This window comes from Vipera berus, assembly GCF_964194415.1.
Source record: "Vipera berus genome assembly, chromosome: 1".
In the NCBI taxonomy this organism is placed as follows: domain Eukaryota; kingdom Metazoa; phylum Chordata; class Lepidosauria; order Squamata; family Viperidae; genus Vipera; species Vipera berus.
The window spans coordinates 316,263,904-316,271,983 of NC_138202.1; positions in this window are offsets into that span (position 1 = coordinate 316,263,904).

The window sequence follows — 8,080 nt, forward strand, 5'->3', positions numbered from 1 at the left end:
TCCTCTAGGACTGACCGGTTTGATTGCCTTGCAGTCCAAGGGACTCGCAGGAGTCTTCTCCAGCACCATAGTTCAAAGGCTTCAATTCTTTGGCGCTCAGCCTTTCTTATGGTCCAACTTTCACAGCCATACATTGCAACTAGGAAGACCATAGCCTTGACTATACGCACTTTTGTTGACAGGGTGATGTCTCTGCTTTTTAGTGTGCTGTCTAGATTTGCCATGGCTTTCCTCCCCAGGAGCAAGCATCTTTTAATTTCTTGGCTACAGTCCCCATCTGCAGTGATCTTGGAGCCAGGGAAAATAAAATCTGTCACTACCTCCATTTCTTCCCCATCTATTTGCCAGGAATTGAGAGGGCCAGATGCCATGATCTTGGTTTTCTTAATGTTTAGTTTCAACCCAAGTTTTGCACTCTCCTTCTTCACTCGCAACAAGAGGCTCTTTAGTTCCTCTTCACTTTCTGCCATTAGAGTGGTATCATCTGCATATCTCAGGTTGTTGATGTTTCTCCCGGCAATCTTAATTCCAACTTTTGATTCATCTAGCCCTGCCTTTCTCATGATGTGCTCTGCATATAAGTTAAATAGGCAAGGCGACAGTATACAGCCTTGCCAGACTCCTTTCCCAATTTTGAACCAATCAGTGGTTCCGTGTCCAGTTCTCACTGTTGCTTCTTGGCCCGCATATAGGTTTCTCAAGAGACAAATAAGATGGTATACTGAACCATAAATTCAGAAGGGAGAAGTTTATCATGAGGACGTTTACAAGTAGGTTTATCCTTTCCCTTCAGTCTTTTTAAAATGAAATTAGTCTTTATTAGTTGGTTGCTTGGGAGGAGTTGAAAATCCTTCTGTAAGAGTTGTTTTGGGCTATCGATGTTATTGTCCCAGTGCTCAAATTACAGTATATTATTTTTCTCTTGAAGGTAGGATTTTTTCTTTATAGGGAGTATTTATAGGATGTCAGCTGAGTTTTGCCTATAATACTGTTGATTATGAAAAATCTCTCTATAGATTTGCACAAGTTGTTTTGCTGCTGTAGTTATTCATTTTGTGTTACCCTCCCTCACTTGTCTTACTTTAGGCTTAGTTTAAGAATTTTGAAACTGTATTTCCCTCTTTATGTTCCATGTACTTGAATGGAATGAAAGAAGATCTCTCATGTGACTATCATGATACAACTGGACTTGCATGGAAAGGAAAAAAAATACTTCCCAGGTGAGAGGCAAAATCCACCTTACACAATGACAGTTGCTGCATTCCCATGACACATTTAACTGTGCTGCATTCACTTGAAATGAAGGGGGTGGGGGGAGTTAATAAAGGTGCTGAAACATGACCTATGGACACATTCACTGTCCTCTGTGCTTTAAAACTCAATACTATTTGGAAGCAATGTTTGAAAATGCAGCATAATTAACAGAAGGGTTTGGTATCTGCTGTCTTGTTTTCTGAGGCCTGCCAATCTTAGCCTATGAGTCCTGGATGAAATGAATATGCCCTGAGTTAGTTCTTTTTGCTTTTCTTCCCAGATGCTTCCATACCTGCTACTTGCTGGCTGACCAATGGCTGCTGCTGTAATAAAACCGTACAATTCTTCTTGCACAATGCACAAAGCTAATAGGATACCTTATTATTATGGTTCGTTGCATAGTCAACCAGATGTTCAGCCTGGATTCGGCATTTTTATCCATCTATTGAGTCCTTCCCAAAGATCTGGGATAGGCAGATTTTGTTGTTTGATGGTGTTAAAGGTATTGCTGTAATCCGTTTCAAGTAAGGTGGTTTTTTTGCAATTGACTGATGGTGATTTTGTCAGTGCCAATGGACTTTAGTAGCAACAATGGTGCATTGTGGTATCTGTAAGAAATACCATTTGCCTGCAAACAAGAATTGGTGGGTCATCAAAATAGATACAGTAAGACAAAATGAACCTAAATGCTCTGGGGCTTCAGAATTTAAACAGAAAAACACCTGCCACATAACACCCCAAACTTATAAATGTTGAATAAGAAAGACAAATAAAAGTCTAGACAGTAGATGCGGTAGTATCTGTAGACAGAAGAGAAGAGAAAGAACTCCAAATAGAAACAGAACCACTGTGGCAAAAGAAAGCAAAGATAGTATCAATAATAGGCACCTTTGGTGCCCAAAATAACTGGAACAGTGTTAGCATTGATAAAATCACCCCCAATCAATTGCAAAAGGTAACTTTGCTTGAAACAGCTTAGATCCTGTGAAGATATCTTTAACACCATCAAACAACAACATTTGCCAATCTCAGGGCCTTGAAAGGCAGATAAAAATACAAAATCAAGTCTAAATATCTGGCTGATTTTGTGACAAACCCTAATAATAACACATGCTTCTATTCGTCAGAATATGAGAAAGCATACATGAGAGTTCCCTCACCGTTTCCCTCCCCCATTTTCATTGCCTTGACAAGCAACACATTTTGAGAATTTATATTTACCAGAGTAACATGTAGCTCTGCCCTGAGGTTGTATACAATTTTAACATTTGTATAGCTTCACAATATTTTGCTCTTCACATCCTCAGTGCCATATGCTAGGTTATAAAATGAGGCAGTCATTAGAAAAGGCAAAAATAAATATCTTGGACCACCTCTATGGCAAGCAGGTAAGTGAAGCCTCCTCAACTTCTACAAATCCAGGAGTAAAACATTGACTGAACAGTTGGCTTCCTGTCATTTATATATGGAGAGAAGAGGAGGAAGAAGAGTAGAAAGGAGTTGCTGCTGTTGCCACCCATTTTAATTTGACAGGAGAATGATTAATGAGATATTTTCATTTGTTTTAATATAGAAGAGCACTAGAAAAAAAAGTATTTCAGGAATGCTATGCATAAGTGTTTCCTCTTTACAGAAAGAAAAAATAAAGATTACATATACTTTGAACATATATTTTGTTTCATTTGACCAGCATCAAAATCTTTGTCTTTGTTTCTCTTTTTTATTTTATTTTTATTTATTTTAATTCCATTTATATCCCGCCCTTCTCCGAAGACTCAGGGCGGCTTACAAGCTTTTTCCCCTCCTCCTTAACAATTCAAGTTTACAGTAGTGGCCCACTACCAGTTTTAAAAGCTCAAGAGAAAAAGCAACCTGCAAATACAAACCATCTTTCCAAATACAAACACCACTTGCTTTATACTCTCTGTGTAACTGAGGGAATGGGGCAGCAAAGAAGCCCTTTGTAAACAATTGGTCTACAGAGAATTCCTCCCTTGCTATTCTGTGAGGAAACTCTATAGCCTCCTTTAAACATTAAGGTTTGATTTGTCCCTATGTCAGCCTTGCAGGGTGCTTTTTTTTTTACTTCCCTCCTCCTTCTTCCACTTCTTTTAAATAGCAACTGAATTCATCTGTGACAGATTCAAAACAGGAAATTAACATCCTGCTACGAAGCAGTAAAGCCTCAGAGGAAGCTGTGCAAGAGTATAGCAGGTGTAAGATGAACAAACATAACACTTTTTTTTATAGAACAGGAACGCTACAAAGGCAATGTGGACAGCGGCAAGATTTTATATGACAGTTTGCATTATTGACTGCTTTATTGCTATACAAAGTTCAAAGTTGTCCTCTGGGAATTGTTTCTAAATAGAAGACCTACTAGGCCTCAAACCTTCCTGGAAATCTGTCTGCTCTGCTCTAAAAGCCTCTGTTCATAATCTCAGATGCCAATCAGTGCATGCTCTGAGGCAATCCATATTAAATTTTCACATTGCAAGACTTGAGTCCTGAAACTGAAAACAGAATCTGAATCCAAGGCCTGATAACATCTGGCTTGGAGAACTCTGACAACAAGGAGGAAAAAAATGGCAAAATATTTGGCCAAGTCATACAAAACTAAAAAATGTAATTGGCCAAGAACGATGTGTGGTACTGTGATTCTCCCCATATTAGTAGATGTGGACCAAGCTAAGACTCTTGCCTTTAGATCACAGTAAGCTATTATTTTTCCTAAGAATTAACAAAGATAAACTATACTTCTTTTCTTTAATAGTGGCTTTTTTGTGTCAGACACCTCTACTTTGCTTGCATGCCTTTTATTATTCTATACTCTTTTTCAGGGTCTGCCATTCTGTTGGGAGGGGGCTGAGGAATGTATTTGTCTTGCTCTGCTCTGTCCTCTGGGAAGATGCCTTCCTCCGTGAGAAAGGAATGTGGCCTGAAGACATCTGCCTTATCTCCAGAGCCTGGGACCATTGGGAAATGAAACTGAAAGAGACCTTGAGATTGGCACTAAATCACCAGGTTCTCAAAATAACATAGCACTGGTGGCTTGGCTGGATTTCAACCAGACGGTTGGACACTGGAGGGAGGAGTTCTGCCTGGGCATTATGATATAACCATTTGCATGTGAATTCTTCAGACCTTGCTTTGCTCTACTGCTATCACTAACTCTCAATAAAAGTTCCTTTTAAAACAATGCCTGTTTCAAGAGTTCTGCTTTCTTGGGAGACCTAGTTGAAGCAGATCCCTACAGTTTGTTTGTCATTCTGCAGTGTAAACTTTGCCACATAGTGAAGTCATTTTCTAATTCTAATTTTGGAATAGGTAAAAAAAAAAGTCTAAGATTTCCAAACTTCTTCCAGAAGCATATTAAAGGGGAAAAATTATGTACATATAGCAAAATACTTTTCTAATTACTTACCTAGCAAAACAAAGCTTCTAATGCTGCCACAAAAATGTTTTTATTGCAACACCTTAATTGCTTCATTGCTGTGAACATTGTTAATAATAATAATAATAATAATAATAATAATAATAATAATAATAATAATAATAATAATAATAAGAAGAAGAAGAAGAAGAAGAAGAAGAAGAAGAAGAAGAAAGTTGGAAGGGACCTTGGAGGTCACCTAGTCCAACCCCCTGCTTAGGCAGGAATCCCTATACCATTTCAGGCAAATGGCTGTCCAGTCTCTTCTTGAAAACTTCCAGTGTTGGAGCATTCACCACTTCTGGAGGCAGGTTGTTCCACTGGTTAATTGTTCTAACTGTCAGGAAGTTTCTCCTTAGTTCTAGGTTGCTTCTCTCCTTGACTAGTTTCCATCCGTTGCTTCTTGTCCTGCTTTCAGGTGCTTTGGAGAATAGCTTGACTCCATCTTCTTTGTGACAGCCCCTGAGATATTGGAACACTGCTACCATGTCACCCCTCACCCTTCTCTTCTTTAAACTACACATACCCAATTCCAGCAACCGTTCCCTATATGTTTTAGCCTCCAGTCCCCCAATCATCTTTGTTGCTCTTCTCTGTACTCTTTCTAGAGTCTCGACATCTTTTTTACATCGTGGTGACCAAAACTGGATGCAGTATTCCAGGTGTGGCCTTACCAAGGCATTGTAAAGTGGTATTAGTACTTCACGTGATTTTGATTCTATTCCTCTGTTAATGCAGCCTAGCACTGTGTTGGCTTTTTTGGCAGCTGCAGCACACTGCTGGCTCATATTTAAGTGATTGTCCACTAGGACTCCGAGATCCCTCTCACAGTTACTACTATCAAGCAAGGTACCACCTATACTATACCTGTGCATTTGATTTTTCCTGCCTAAATGCAGAACCTTACTTTTTTCACAATTGAATTTCATTTTGTTAGATAGTGCCCAGTGTTTGAGTCTGTCCAGATCTTCCTGTATCTTAAGCCTATCTTCTAGAGTATTGGCTTTTCCTGCCAGCTTGGTGTCATCTGCAAATTTGATGAGTTCCCCATCTATCCCCTCATCCAAATCATTGATGAAGATGTTGAAGAGCACTGGGCCCAGAACAGAGCCCTGGGGCACCCCACTACACACTTCCTTCCATGTAGATGCAGTTCCATTGATGACCACACGCTGAGTACGGCCTGTCAGCCAGCTACGAATCCATCTGGTGGTGATGCTATCTAACCCACATTTTTCTATCTTATCAAGTAGTAGGTTGTGATCTACTTTATCAAATGCCTTACTGAAATCCAAGTAAATTAAATCTACAGCATTCCTCTGGTCCACTAGTTTTGTCACTTGGTCAAAGAATGCAATAAGGTTTGTCTGGCACGATCTGTTTTTGACAAACCCATGTTGGCTTTTAGTGATAACTTTGTTCACATCAAGGTGTTCGCTGATTTGTTGTTTGATTATCTTTTCCAGAATCTTCCTAGGTATTGAGGTCAGGCTGATAGGTCTGTAGTTTCCTGAATCTGTTTTTTTCCCTTTTTTGAAGATGGGAACTACATCAGCTCTCTTCCAGTCCTCTGGTAGTTCCCCAGTGCTCCAGGATCTTTGAAAAATATAGTTCAGTGGTTCTGAGATCATGTCTGCCAGTTCCTTGAGAACCTTGGGGTGTAATCCATCTGGTCCTGGTGATTTGAACTCATCTAGGCTGGACAGGTGCTCACTTACCATTTTCTTGCCTATCTTAACTTGTGTTTCTATTCTGTTTTTTATGGCACTGGTTTTGGTAGGTTGGACTGTTTTTTCCCTTTGTGTAAAGACAGATGCAAAAAACAAGTTAAATAGTTCTGCTTTCTCCCTGTTGCTTGTCACCTTCTTGCCATTTTCCCCCACTAATGGACCAATCATTTCCTTAACTTTTTTCTTGTTTTTTATATGTTGAAAGAAGCTTTTTTTGTTATTTTTGACTTTGGTCGCAAGCCTTAGTTCATTTTGAGCCTTAGCTTCCCTCACTTCATCTTTGCAGGCACGGGCTATTTGCTGATATTCTGACTTAGTTATGTGCCCCTCTTTCCACTTCTTATACTTGTCCTTTTTATCTTTTGATTTATCAGAGAGTTCTTTATGCAGCCATGCTGGTTTCTTTTGAGAGCTGTTATTTTTCTTCTTTGTTGGTATTGTGCTAGACTGGTCCTTTATTATCTCACTTTTCTTAACACTGATGTTAGTGGCCAAGCAATCTGCCTGTATGTATCTGGGGTTTTTTATTTTGAGAAGCAGGATATCATGTACAGTGGATTTCATGCCAGATATTATCAGCTTGAAAGATAAGATATTCAATCTGAAATGCTGAAGAATCATTAGACAAGTTAGTCTTAGTAAGAATTCTTGCCTGAATTCACCTGTCTTTGGTCTCTTAATTATAATACTATTGTGGTTATCTCTTACCTCTGCCTCTAGTACAGTTCATTCTATTCTTGGACTCTAGATTGTTTGAAAGCAGCTCTTGGTTTCCATGTTCTCATGCTATTTGCAATATTTTCCACTAAGCTGTAGTGCACTGAAACTGCTGGAAAGTTAGCATTGCATATTAGATCCTTGATACCCCTGAGAAGCACATCCTTCACCACCTCTGCCCATTTCGGCCCTTAGAAGGAAAAGTCTAGTTTCAGGGCTTTGAAGCTCTCCCTCCATTGCCCAGAGAAAAAGGAGAGGAATGAAATTGACAGATTCTCCTCCTGGCTTTAGCACCACACCAAGTACCATGGAGCTACCAGAACTAGGGCTGGGAAATGTTTCTTTTCCCTTTGTACAGACTTGGCTTATTGACATCCAGCTGGGCAAGATAGAATACAAAATTTCATTCCTTGTTATCAGCATATCAAGCTGGCAGAAGAGAAGACATCACAGTTTGTTTTCAAAGTACTGAGAAAACAATGAAAATTGTGTTATAAGGGAATAACAGAACAGAATAACAGAATTGGAAGAGACATTGAGATCATCTAATATAACCCTCTGTTCAAGCGGGAAACCCTATATCATTTCAGACAGATTGTCCAATCTCTTCTTTATAATCTCCAGTGTTGGAGCACTCACAACTTCTGGAAGCAATCTGTTCCACTGGTTGGTTGCTCTAACTGTCAAGAAATCCTGTTCCCTCTCATGTGTTCAGAGAGGATAGGTTAACAGACAAAAGTGGGGAATTGCAGTGGCAATGTGCTTTATGGTTGGCTGTGGGAGATGGACTTTGAAGACTGAGGCTTAACAAGCACCAGGAAACACAAACCCTTGTTTGGGACCTACAAATCTGCAAAGTAGCAAACTGCACTGAGTTTAATGAACAAAAATAAAGATGAGTGTCAATCCTTAAATTGAAGATGGGATTTAATCTAAACTCAGCCTC